This window comes from Phodopus roborovskii, unplaced genomic scaffold (assembly GCF_943737965.1).
Source record: "Phodopus roborovskii unplaced genomic scaffold, PHOROB, whole genome shotgun sequence".
Classification (NCBI taxonomy): Eukaryota; Metazoa; Chordata; class Mammalia; order Rodentia; family Cricetidae; genus Phodopus; species Phodopus roborovskii.
The window spans coordinates 32,966,127-32,980,914 of record NW_026126480.1 but is presented as its reverse complement, the minus strand read 5'-3'; the positions used below and the strand labels follow the sequence as shown (position 1 = coordinate 32,980,914).

Below are 14,788 nucleotides of genomic sequence, written 5' to 3'. Positions count from 1 at the left end.
GAACCATTGTGGGGATTCCTCAGCCATTGCATTCAGAGTGACACTAGCCAGAGGTCACCAGATGAACAGCATCAATGCTAAGATTGATGGATAAAGGAAGATACAGGAAAGCAAGCAGAGAGCAGTGCAGATATATCAGTGATCTGAGGACTGCCACAAATGAACTGTCTGAGAGCAAATATCAGGAGACCAGATGCAGTGCACAACTAACATGGGCTCCTGTCTTGTGTGAAAGCCTCCTGCTCAAATGCCCCAGGTACTCTTCAAAAACTACTAGCACCAGACATCTCCAAGGTTCCAAAACAGCCAGGCCTGGATGTCAATGAGTGACCTAACAAACTCAGCTTTTCTGACCCAATTCTCTACCTTCTCCCTATTTTGCCTACATTGGTATCTAAAGACCCCTTTCCTACATAACTTAATCCATTGCTAAGAGTGAAAGGAGCTTGATCTTGGTGATGCATATCTTTAGGCCCAACACTTTCAGGGACAAACAGACAGATCTCAGTGAGTGGAATGACAGCCTGGTTAATATAGTGAATTTCAGGCCAGCCAGAGATATATCGTGAGACACTGTCTCAAAATCTATAAAACTCCCCCCCTTTTTTTTCCGAATAGAGAAGGGATGGTTTATGAAAAGAAATCAGCCTCTTTGGGTGGGTCCCCAAGCAAAGCAGATTCCACAGCCTGTGGTGAGTGTTTGAAAAATTGGGGGAAGGAGGAAGAAAGGAAAAAAAGGCACCAGTTAAAACAGCTAATCATCTTGGATCCCTGCACCTGGAGTTTTGGCCAGGTCTCAGTTCGCCTTCACATCTGCAGCTGCCTTAACATGTGGCTTAGTTTTCTGGCTTCACCTTTTGCCTTGATCTTGAGCCTCAACATTTCTTCTTTGACTGTTTCTACTTCACTCAGATGCAACCCAGAGTCCACAAGGAAGAGGCAACCTACAGCACTTCCGGGAATTCAGAGCAGAACAGCCTGCTGCTATACACCAAGTTTGAACTGAGATAATACATGGGGGCCCAGTGAGCAAGGCTCCCTTAACACCTGCTCATTTGCAAGACCATTTGGACCACTGAGGTCCAGCAAGTGCTTAACTGCCAATAACTTCATCCATTCCTCTTACCTCTATAAGCCTCAGTTTCCTTATCTGTACCAAGAAGGAACTGAGAGAGGCATTTTCTGAATTTGTTCCCAAACTCCATGTTCCAGACTCATTTGATTTTGTGTTGACTAGAGCAAAGACAATGATACCAGGGAGGTAGTTTTCCATTTTCCTGGACAAACTCACCTCTACATTGGTGGACGAGTGGATACAGGAGAGCAGTGATTCTCCAGTGCTGCCATGAGACCCAGACATGATAGACATGAGAGCATCCCATAATTATGAAGCAGGAGAGAGTAGCATCCATTAAGACCTTTTAGCAACCACCACCATCACATAGCTGCCCACCCCCTGCTGTGCCTGTGAGCTGTGTCACCCATGCTTTTCAGGGTCAAGGAGCTCTCTCACACTGGCTTCTTCAGCTCATTCATGTCACTGCCCTGTCCCAAAGCCTACACTTAAGCTAACCAAAAAGCCTGCAGGAAGCAACACAATCTAAAAATATTACCATCACTTGGGGCCTGATTTCTTTTTTCCTTTTTGACAAATGGAAAATCCCCAGGGGTTGTTCTGAGCCAATGCCCAGATAACACTGAAATCACTAGCCCTTGTACTGCCTCCAACTCAGCCCCTGTCCCTAGCAGATGAGGACAGAATTCTAGAAAGGACTGGTGACTTGTTGAAAATCACACATCCTCAATTACAAAGAGCAGAGAGCATCTATTACGAAGAGCTCATAAAGGAGACACTTTCTTAGGAACAATCTGTGTCATCACTCATTGTGTGGCTAAATTAGGGCCTGCTTAGTGCCCCCTTCTTAGGGAGAATATCATAAGACTATATCTTAATTATCTTCTCTGTCTTCTGGGCAGATCTATACTCTTCTACTTGGCTTCTCCTTCTCAAATTCCCAATATGCCCTTTGGTGAGACAGAAGCCATACCTGGTCAAGGGTCTCTGCATTCCTCCTCTTTACACAGAGCAACAATTGTAAACATGCTTCTAAGATAAAGGGTGACTTACTCAAACTCCCTGAGCCTTACTTTACCCACCTACCAATGGGGAACACACTGACATAAGGTCACAGTGAATATGACAATATATGTGAATCAATATTGTATGTCTAGTGCTAATTACAAATATATTTTATAATACTAATAATGATATTGATTGGTATATCCGAGTAACAGAAAATGGTGAATATGTGTTTGTGATGGCTAATCTCAATGATCAACTCAATGAGATCTAGAATCATCTAAGACATGGGGCCTGTGAACGACTTCAGGATGGGGGATAATTGATCAGGTAATGAAGGCAGGTGGATGTGCCCACTGTGAGCAACACCATTCCCTGAGCTGGTATACTGGTCTGTGTAACAAGAGGAGTGAGCTGGACACTGGCACTCACTGCCCACTTCTTCTTCACTGTGGATGCAATGTGACCAGCTCTCTCTAGTCCCTGATGCTATGGCTTTCTGCTGTGATGGACTGTGAGTAGAAATAAACTTCCTTTCCCTTAAGTTGCTCTTGTCAGAGTATTTTATCCCAGCACCACAAAAGTAACTAAGACAACATTGTTCTGTCACTATGGATATCAAGAAGAAGCAAAATCAGAATTCTAAGGCAATATTACACAGTGAAACATGCAGCTTCACATTTATTTTAGTATTATTCACAAAAGCCAAGATATGGAACCAGCCTATATCCTCAGCAACAGATGATAAAGAAAATGTGTTTACGGACACAATGGAGTTTTATTTAGCCTTAAAGAATGGTGAAAACATGTGCTTTGTTGGAAAGTAGATGGAACCAGACATAATCATCTTAGGTAAACAAGCAAACAAACAAAAAGATCCAAAGGTCAAAGGGCAAATAGAATATATTTTTCCTCATATGTATAGAACTGAAGCTTTAAAAAAGGCTATAAAATTAGTAGGGTACCTATGAGGGAAGAGGAAGGGCTACAGCAGAAACGGCGAGAAGTAGAAAGAAAGAGAGGCATGATTATGAACAAAGTATAATACATAAATGAAAATTTTGTAATGAAATCCTGATGGGAGATGTCATTCTGTATATGTTTCTCATACTGGTTAATGAATAAAGCACTGTTGGCCAATAGGAAAGGAAGATAGGAGGGACTAGGAGACAAGGAGGAAAGAGGAAGTAGTGAGAAGGAGTCAAGATGGAGTCTGGAGAGAGCAGTATGGCAGCTGGAAATACATAGATTAACACAAATGGGTTAATATTTAAGACAGAGCTAGCCAATAAGAAACTAGTACCTGGCCAATAGCATTATATCAAATACAGAGTCTCTGTGTGTTAATTGGGGCTGGCACAGAGGCAGGACAAGACCAGCGGCGGGTGGAAAAACCTTACTCCTTACAAAATCCATCATTTTATATTCTAAAGAAAGATTGCTGAAAACCAAATAAAGACAATGGGAGTGGTGAGAAGTGTCTGTGTTCTGGCTCTTTACTGGGGAGAAGCACAGTGGTGCTCCTTTTTTTTTTTTTTTTTTTTTTTTTTTTTTTCTTCTTCTTCTTCTTCTTCTTAGGGAGGACAAGCATGGAGGGAAATGCTATCCAGGGAATAAAGGAAAAGGTGGACAACACCAATCAATGTACTAATGATGGGTGGGAAACAGGATAGCTGCTGGAGAAGAGACCCCACCACCTCACTTGCTTTAGCCTCCAGAGCCCCCAGCTTTGATGTTTCAGGGCGACCCATGTGCCCTGAGGTCAGCACCATTTCTGAACACCTGATAGGAGCTAGGCAGAATGATTTTCAAACGTTGCCTTCTTCATACTTATAACAAAGAAAGGGGCCCAAGAGAGATTGCCTTTCCCAGCCCCAGAGCCAGAACTTGAGTTTGGGACAAGAGACCTTCCACCCTTCACCTCACTCTTTGAAGGCTAAAGGTAGCATCCCTGCTGGGAGCCCAAATGATCTCATTAAAGAGAATGACTAACTCATTTCATTTCATCCAAGGAAGGATAATGGGGAGATAGCAGAAAGGACTTACTCTGATTCCAGCTCATGGGAACACAGGAACTAGAGACCTACGGCTTGAGCCAGGTGCCTGTCTGATGAGTACTTCACTTTCTCCAACAAACACCATGGAACTCTAAGGCACCTACTGCATGTGCTTAGTAAAATGACCAGGGTCAAAGGTGCTAGGCAAGGAGACTCCCAGAAAGTCAGAATTCTAACAGACAGTGAGCCAAGCAGCACAGAGAGCAAAGACAAAGTACACATCCTTGTAACGAGTATGGTTTTTCTGCCTTCTGCCGCCCGGTCTCGTCCTGCTGCTGCGCCGCCAGCCCCAAATAATACACAGAGACTCTATATTTGATACAACACTGTTGGCCCGGTTACTTGTTTCTTATCGGCTAGCTCTGTCTTCAGTATTAACCCATTTCTGCTGATCTATGTTTTTCTCTTACCGGGGAGCCGGCGGCATACTGCTTTCTTCAGACTCTCCATCTTGACTCCTCCTTCCTACTTCCTATTTCCTCCTTGTCTCCTAGTCCCTCCTATCTTCCTTTCCTATTGGCCAACAGTGCTTTATTATTAACCAGTATGAGAAACATATACAGAATGACATCTCCCATCACATCCTGTCTCAGATGCTCTGCAGCCACATGCTGTGGATGATTGCCACCAGAGGCAGATGGCCTCAGCTCTGGCTCTTGAAAGTTTCAGAGTAAGTGAGGAATCTAGGTATTATGTCTAAAGCAAAAATATATACCATCTCCCAAGTTCAAAATGTCCCCTTATCTACCTGTCACCCATGCCCATACCTGAGTTTATTTCACATGTTTACCATGTTAAGATTTTTTTTTTCCTCTGTCAGTTTCAGGGACAGCTCAGGAAAGATTTGTCAGATAAAGCTAGACACATCATGAACACTCTATATGTGTGGTGGTAGGATAGCTTAGATGGTGAGAAGGACCAAGGGTTTCTCAAAACTCTTCCCTTTATGGCTCTCAGAAGTATATACTCAGAAGTATATATGGATGGAGGGGAGAAAACAAAAAAGGGAGAGAGGAAAGATTGAAGGAGAGGAGAGGAAGGAGAGAGAAGAAGAGATGAGAGGAGAGAGAGAGAGGAAGAAGAAGAAAGACAGAGAGAGGGAAAGAAGGAGTAGTGCTGTGGATTATGCTCATTGCTAACATAAAAACCTGATTGGCCTATAGCAGGGCAAGAAAAGATGGGTGAAACAACCTGATACAGATAGAATGATGGGAGGGGGAAGGATGGAGTTAGGGGAGTAAGTAGAGATGCTAGCCAGCTGCTGAGCAAGCAGGATGTGTGGGGAAAAAAATGAGGTAACAACCATGAGTCACATGGCAAAGCATAAATAGAAATATGGGTTAATTTAAGTGTAAGAGTTAGCTAGTGATAAGCCTAAGCTATAGACCAAGCATTTATAGTTCATATTCAGCCTCTGAGTCAGTTATTTGGGGCTGGGCTGTCTAGATAGGAAATGTGCATTTACAGAGGAGAGAGGGAAGGAAGGAAGGAGAAAAGGAAGGGAGGGAGGGAGGGAGAAGTCAGGGAGAAAGAGAGAAGGAGAGAAGGAGGGAGGGAGGGAGAGAAACAGAGAACTGAGTGGTAAAAGAAAAAAAAAAGGAATCAATGAGAGTGAAAGAGGTCAGAAGACTTAGAAGGGAAACTGAGCTGCATTGAACCCTAGAGTAGACAGTTTTCTGGTCAGAAATACCCATGTTTTCCTCCCAGTTGTCCTATCCTAATCTGTAGTCTTAGATACATCATTTCGTACCTTTAAGTTTCTGTTTCTTCACTTTAACATCCTGGGTTATGATTTGCAGCTTAAACCATTCACCCTTTGAGAGTAGAATTGGTTGTACTGGCCCTAGGAAGCTGTGCTCCTCCTAATCAGGAAAGCTGGGGAAGACAGCTGTGCTACCCTGTGCAGAGAGCCAAAGGGATCTTCATCTGGCTGCTGTACTTGTCACTCTGCTAGACATTTGCAGGGTGATTAAAGGCACAGCAGGCAGGTGTCATTAACTTGTTAACCTGAAGGTTTCCCCCACCCTCACTGCCAGAAGAGCAACTACAAATGTGTTAGATGAACTAAGTCTGACTTAGTTTTCTTTCAATTATTCTGCCTGGAGCTCTGCACATTCATTGGGCTCACTATTAAAATTCAGGACTGAATCTTATTAATTTGCAATGTGCCTTCCTACCTGAGTACAGCGGATGGTGATGTCCCTTAAAACTCACTGCACTCCAGCGGAAATCTCTGACTTTCTGACCATATGGTCTGCTTCATCCCCTCCTCAATGAGGAGAGATGTTAACATTTCCAGCTGAACTACTGGAGCTATGCAATCTGGTGTTCTGAGCAGAAGCTGTGTCTTATACATGCTGCTGAGAGCCACTGAGGCAAGGTTCTCTGAGTAGCACTTGAGAAAAACTGAAGGGAAGGCTCAGAGTAACAGCATTGGACATATAAGTAGTATGATCTGCATAGCATGTTCACACATCTCATTTGTCACTGTGGCAATCAGTGTGAGTAATAATACATGAGGACAGGGTTGACAGGCTCTAGTCAGTAAGTGTTGCTGTTGGGAGTCCCATGAAAGTCTTTGACCTCCTAACTGGGACTCTGTTTGTGTTGACTCATTTCTAGCGATAGCATTCTGTACAGTACCTGATACATGGAATATGATCTCTACCCATTGTCAACTATTTATTACTCAAGAAACTAGCAGAATTTGATATCACAGATAATACTATGTATGATTTTGTAAAGAAAGAGAATTCATATCATTATCTACTTCACATAGTGTTCAATTCTCCTTAGAGCGAGGATAAAGACAGTTATGAACTCACTAGTCCATTTCACTAATGGATGATTTCAGGGTATGAGAATATAGGCACACATGAGTGTGCATGTACACACACAAATGCATGAACATGCACACATAAATAAAATGCAAATATCCAACCAGATGGTATGAAGTGGAAGGGAGAAATAATGGGAACAGATGCTCAGGTGGGGAGATGGAAAAGAGAGCAGGAGAGAAGAGGGTATGGGAGGAGAGATAACTAATGCTAAGGATGTTTGAAAAGAATTTATGGAAACCCACTATTTTATATAACTTGTATACATTTCATATAAAATAGTTTAATTAGAGATATCTTACCACAGGAGACAATGCTCCTCACAACAGCATAAGTTGGCAATAGCAAAAGCCCAGTGGCAGGTGTGGGATAACTCACCTTGCCCTGTTAGTCATGAGGGTTCTAGAGATCCATAAAATATTATAGACTATTACTAGTTTTTCTTTCTTTTCGGTTTTCCACCAGAACATCATGACAAGACATATTGCTGAAGACATCATCGCATACTTTGGCCACCAAACATGAAGAAACCAAGAGGATTTACCAGGAAAGTAAATCCCTCTCTGGTAGCTAGCTTTCACAGTATAGCAGGGGGCGTTAAGCAGGCTGGTGGATGAGAAAAGTCATCAATAGCCTTACCCAGCTGTGACTCCTGTGAGAGCTATAACAACAGCTAACCTAGCAAGATAAATCATGAGTGTAATAGTGACATGAAAGTTATGGAAGTAACCAACTGCACTCTGATTGGATTTAAGGCCCTTTCTTCATAAGGAAATGCATTAAGTCTGAAAGTCTGGCCAATAATTCATGGCTGGGGAGAACATAGGATGAACACATTTTGCTAAATGACCATAGTATCAAACTGCCCTCTAAATTCACATCTACCCATAGATTAGTGTAGCTCTCAATCCTCACTAGAGTAGTTTCCTTACACAGTAGTCTGTAGTTAATTCAGAAAATACACAACCAATCATTGTAAAAATAAGTGTTTGTTGAGAGATCAGGCACAAATGGTACATCTATATCATAACTTCTTCCTACAAGGTTCAAGGACCATTGAAGAAAAGGAGACACTAAGATTGTATGAGCAGAGGTCAGGGAGGACCAGGGAAAAATAGTGTCTTCTGGACATGATAATACCACCCTACTCATGAACTTGTACAAATTGTGGTTTTCTACTCAAAATTAAGCCAGTCAACATGGTAGCATGGGAGAGGGTCTCACAAAACTCTACCTAAGATGAGGAGCTATTAATAGTTGATGGCTTCTGGGGAAGGAAGAGTCAATTGTCTTTAAGAATATGATCTCTGGTATGTTAACCATGCTCCAGTAGATGGGATATGGACCCATCCCATGAGTGTATGGACATCACAAACTGAACTCAGTGAGTTATAAAAAAAAAAAGAAGGATGCAAACAGGATGGTGGTAGTGAATGAACCTGGGAAGAACAAGGGGAAGACGTGTGACACAAATATGATCAAAATACACTGTATGCATGTATAAAATTATCAAAAATTAATAAAATTGTGTATTAAGAAACAATAAAAACTTAAATTTGTTTAAAGTTAGATGCCATTGTTTTCCAAAGCTCCTCTGTATCTTCTCTCTTATAGAGAAAAGTAGAGAATGACAGAGATACATGAAAGGCTTCTTTTGATGAATTAACCTTTTCAGTGATAAGTGTTCTACACAGGGAAATAGTAGCCCAATGGAAGGACTGAGTACCATTTCCATCAAGTGACATTAGAGCAACATGCTACAAGCTCTGGTCCCAGTCTTTCTCATGTTGCTCCCAGAACATGGAATTGATTCCAATCTGATGTAAGCTAAAAATGGATCTACCCATTCTTATTTTAAAATCCTGATTCCCCACCCTAGTAACTCAGAATGTGACTGTGAATGAGATGAGGCACTTATAGGGGTAATTAAGTTAAAATGATGTCATTGGAGTGAATTCTAGTGTCATCTGATTTGAATCTTTATAAGATATTAGGACACAGATGGACTCAGAGTTAAGATGAAGTGATGGGCAAAAAAAAAAAAAAAAAAAAAGAATGCTATCACGATTAGAAACTCAAGGGAAACAATCCTGCCTATACCTAGAATCAGAACGTCCAACAACAAAATTGGGAGAAAATTAAATGTGTAATGTTGAGTCACCCACACTGTAGTTTAACATGGCATTTTCAGAAAATAATTATGTTGTACTTTACAGACTTCTCACATATCTACAACCCTCACCATGCCCAGGTTTTCCCCTCATATGAAGTTGAGTTAGAAGCAAAGCCCTTCTTCAAGTATTATACATTCTATAGGAGACATGATGCAACCATCCACATGAATGGAATTCTGCTGAGAGATAAATGTAGTCTTTGTCTCTGTGGCTTGCCATTCACGATGGAGCCACTACTCTCAACCTTTCAGTTCTTCCCATGTACTTTCAGGCACAAAGCCTGCAATAGTAACTATTTTGTACTACAGCGAGACACTTGAGGCAAGTTAACTAATAAAGAAAAGAGATCCAGCCTCATTTTCTGCTCTATTTGCTAGCTATAAGACTCACAGTGACTTCCAAAGCCATCTGGGATCCTGTCCTCTCACCTATAAAACAGAGTTAATGACAGCAATTTGCAAAACTCTCTTAAGGGTCTAAGTAAAGAATAGGGAATTCTAGGATAGAATACCAGTTGGCAAAGACATGGGTCCTCTTGACACTAATGCCACACTGAAACCATGCTCCTGTATGAAACAGAAGTAGAAAGGGTACTTCCACCATGTGAGAGTGCTGTGAGAAGCACCCATGGCCACTCATCTCCTCCATTTCTCTATGCAGCAGGTCAGTAATTTCTATTCTCACATAAGCCTGCAGTGCCCAATGTGAAGGACAGTTGTCATGGGGATTCTCTAGGTTGGAAAGGACAGAATGAGGAAAATCAGGGAAGCTGAAGTTTCTCACATCATTTTGGAAATAAAAGGAATGGACAGGTATCAGTCAAGAGCAGACTACAGAATTCAGTCGGATATGATGTATACACCCATTATTTATTTGATGTAGGATAAATAATAGTGACTCAATTTTCTAATCTGTCAAATAGGGACACTCAGACTATCATCCTCATAGGAGGATTATGGTGATAATAAACATAATGGACCTTAGAATCATTACTAGTACCTTATTGTGAGCATCATGCTTAATAAGTCAACTCTGACATATACACATCCATAAAGAGACATATGAACTACAGATAGGATTTTTCCTGGAGTCTTAAAAGCCCCATACTGGCTAAAAATCATCTAAAATGCCAACAATACAGATCAATGATAGGTCTCTCTAATTTAAGATATAGATGTAACACCTTCCAGAAATACGACATGGGAAATAATGATGAATTCACAGGGCCTAACACAGATGAACAAGCTTGGGCAAGAATGCTTTTTATCTTCCTGTAAGTATAGCTAAGCCTTGAACAAAAGGAAAACAGTACAGCAATGCTGATGGCCTAGGAACACATCATATGAAGGTCATCATCCTTTAAGAAACAAGCACAACTGTGAAGGAGGATGCTTCATGGCCTTGCTCAAGTTCCAAAATTTTAAACTCATGAAATAAAAAATAAAATTGAATTGATCAAATAGGTAACTAAGTGGAGAACAGAAATGTTTGAAGTAAACACAATTATAAAGTAAACAAAAATAAGGAAATATAAGCAATGTATCAGAAGTTACCAAGGGTAAGCTAATTCAGTGCACAAAATATAATTATTGAGAGAAAATATTAAGAGAAATGGCAAACTCTGGAATGATGGCTGCCCTAAACAGGCACAAGAACACAGGAATAGCAGCAAGATCTGTGATAAATGGTGTGAGAACACCATCCACAGAGCTCATACTCTGGCATGAAGAATTCTGGGGATCATCCTGTGTTCACTAGCTCTTAGCACAGTCATCACAGGGCCAGCACACCTAAGAAGAACAGACATTTACTTTGGCTCATGCTTCCACAGGTGTCAGTCTGTGTCTGGATGGTCCAATTGTTCTGAACCTGTGCAGAAGGAGATCATCAAGGCAGGCAGCCTCGTGCAGCTGTGAGGCAGAGAGAGCGATAAAGGAATGAGGAGGGTTTTCTCCTTAAGTTCATCTTTCAGTGGCAATCTTCTCCAACCAGGCCTACCTAGCATAATAAGGTTTCCTCCATCTTTGCACAGTAGAGTTACCCAGGCACCAAGCCTTCCACATGACTGTGAACTTTGTAAGATTTAAACCATAACACAGTTTACACACCTGGGCAGATAACTTACATTGACAAGCCTGCTCTTTTCCCTACTTGCCATATTCTATGAATTCTAGAACTATGCAGAACTGATTCAGCTATTTTCCAAAGCTTGCATCCCCCATTCCCAAGGTTGATGTTTATGATTTGGGATTTGCTTTTTCTGGAAAAAAAAATAAACCAGTTTTCTGGTCAAAAAGTTTGGGCAAGATTATTTTAATATTTTGCCAAAACAGAAGTGTTTCAGGACACCACTGCTGAGACAGCCTGCATTTGGAAGATGCAGCATGCTGTATTGTCAAGGGCAGAGTAGGAGGAGGCAGTGTCTCCTGACACTTGCAACATGGTTCTGATCTTACTTCTCCCATGACAGCAGCTGACATCCCTTAGACACACCTGAGAAATGCCAAGGTGGGCCTGGAGGAAGCAAATGCCAGCACTGCAATATGCCAGGCTCTCTAGATGTGTTCTAAGCATATCACCTGCAGGTTCATATACAAATTACATATACAAATTACTCATGTGGACTCTCGGTGCATTGTGCAAAATTGAGGGTGAGTGGACCATATCAAGCCTCATGGGAGTGTACTAAGACTCACTAATTCGCAAACGTGCCCTGGGTTTACATACCTCAGTTTACCTTTCTACCACTCTTGTTGCAGTGGCCACAGGATAAGGAAATTCATGGGTCCTGCTTCCCTCAGGATGTAGTCTTCATTATGAAGAGGCAATTTGTGCCTATTATACTGCAACATCCCACTTACCTGCATCCTCTACTGCCTACCACATTTAAGCATCATCCCAACAATGCCCAGCCCCACCTCCTAGGCTATACTCTCACAATGCTAGAATTCATGTGGAACCCTAGATTGCCCACTCCCAGTTCAGCATCCTCCTTTATGTCCCTGACCCATGTCTGTGACAGGCACAGTACATGGATAGTTTCTACTATAACCCATTTGTGAACTCTGGGATTTCCCTCCCCCCTCTACTTCACAATGGTTGCTTGCCTGCTTCTTTCAGTGCCTGGTGAAAGGCAGGGTAATAGGAACTGCTTGATGTGAAGCGTAAGGTATTGCACATACTGCTGGGTCCCACATGAAGCACAGTCCCATCATTGTAAGAAGGAAATATCAGAGATCCTTGGCTGAGGCTAGGCTGCCTGGGTTGGAATCTCAGCACCATTACTTACCAGCTATGAGGTTTGGGACTGCACACTAAATCATCTTGTGCCTCAGTTTTCTAATCTACAAAGTAGGGATAGTCATGGACTGGGGAGGATCTGAGCTATAAGAGTAAAACTGCCTAGCAGGATTATACCTTAGTCTAGGCAGTCAGTTAAGGGGCTGGACTGAAGCTGTGATAGGAAGGATGAAGATGAGGAGGCAGAAATTCAAAGCTATTTATGAGGTGACCCTGTGATCCTGTGACTAACTAACTATAGATGTTATAAGAAGTAGAGGAGCAGGATAAAAGGGAAACAGTTAAAGTGTGGTTCAGAGGGACTGTCTGTGTGGCAGGGTGGGTGGCTTTCCAAAGGTTCTACCATGGAGGAAGAGAAGGCACAGTGGGGACATGGGTGTGACAGAATTATTATACACATGTATGAAACTGTTTTTAAAATTCTACTGGGTGAATGACTCACCTATTGTGCGAGTGTGAGGACCTGGATTTGGATTCTCAGACCTGTGTAAAGCAGGATATTGTAGCAAGTGTCTTTAATTCCAGTGCTCCTGTGTAAGATGAGAGGTAGAGACAGGGAACTTCTGGGAGACTTGCAGGCTAGACAGCTTGGCATAGACAGCCATGAACAGGAGAACCTGTCTCAAATGAATAGAGGGAAAAACCAACACCTAGATTTTCCTCTGATTTCCACACATATGCCATGTATGCATGTGTCCACATTTACATATAACAGCAGCTATATGGGCATATGCATGCACACATGTACACACACACAGATTTTTTTAAAAGCATTCTACTGTGTTAAGTATGACCCTCTTTGTTCTCATCACTGTGCTGGGATTACTCCCTTTAATTTGATCCAGTGCTTAACATCCGTGTTCTTGCCATTTGGCTCACATTCTATTATCCCTATTAACATAAGAAGAGCAGTCTCAGAGGAGCTAAGTAACATGTTTGAAATCACACAGCAATAAGACTAAGGCAGGGACTTCAGGTTTCTGGAAGAATTGTGGGAATCAGAGGGGTTGAGGACACCAAGAGAACAGAGAGAATTAACTAATCAGGGGTCACAGGGGCTCACAGAGATTGAAGCGACAACCACAGCACTCGCATGGGTCTATTTTAGGTCCTCTGAAAACCTGTTATGGGTGTTAGTTTGGTGTTCTGTGAGATCCCTAACAATGGGAATGGTCATACGTGTCTTTGACTCTTTCGTCTGCTCTTGGGGGCCTTTTCCTCCTAATGGATTGCCTCGCCCAGTGTTGATATGAGAGTTTGTCCCTGGTCTTATTGTAATTTGTTATGCCTGTTATTTTCTGAAGGGAAATGGAGGAGGGGTGGATGTAGAGGAAGAGAAATGTGGGGGAGAAGTGGAGGAGGGGAAACTATGGTCGTTATGTATGAGAGGATAAAGGAACAATTCCTGATTTCATCATCTATGTAAACTGCCTGGAAATCAGAAATAGTCTCAATTCTTCCACATCAGTTCATCTTGAACACTGTTTCGTGTGATCTAGCCCTAGCTAATGTGGGATGTTTCAGCCAACCATACCATTTCTCATGGTAGCTCTGAAATCGATGTGTGCACATTTTGTTTGCACAGTGTGGTTTCTGTGTCTAATTACAATGTTGGAAGTTCCTTCAGGCACTGACAGATATGTATACAGATATTAGAAACATGCAGAACACCATTTTAACATAAAAGTGCTCTGCTTCAGAAAGAATGGCAACATTTTAACACTTGGGGATGATTTGCCTTGCTGATAGCTAAATGAAACTGGGGAGGGGCACTAGAAAGCTGTGAATGATGCCCAATTTTAATATGATAGGCTACCTGGGAAAAGGGGTACAGTATGAAATGACACTTAAAACCAAGGAGAAGGCTAAAGGTTCAACCTACTCTAAATATTGATTTGACTCTGTTGTACTACGGAGGAGGGTCATTTCCCAAGGGAAATCATGACAGTGGAATGTAAAAAGGAGAGAGAAAGATCATATTAATGATATATACTGGACAGGGTTCACTTTCATCTTTGGAGAAATTATTTCCATTTTCCCCATCCATGCCCCCCCCAAATAAAGAAATCTATAAGTAGTGGTTTCCTGATGAAGTTATCCCAGCTGGATAATGCTAAAAAGCTTTTAGGATGGAAGCAGTATGCAAATCCAACTGTTGAGAAGCATTTGGATGTGATATGCCATCCCAACTGAAAAAATTGAGACTAGTAGATGTGGACAACAGAGAAATAATGGATATCAAAGAGGACTAGAAACAGCAGTGATTGCATTCACCCACCACAGAGCTTTCAAGCTGGTGAAAGGTGTGCAGAGGTTCCACTTTGTAGCTGTTGAAGAGCA

General features: G+C 41.9%; 1 protein-coding gene across 1 annotated transcript in view; it reads right to left on the bottom strand.

Annotated features, from left to right (window-relative positions):
* The window catches only part of Hs3st4 (heparan sulfate-glucosamine 3-sulfotransferase 4), a 396,085-nt gene that overhangs the window by 59,088 nt on the left and 322,209 nt on the right, over positions 1–14,788 (bottom strand). The gene's annotated exons all lie outside the window — the stretch shown is intronic.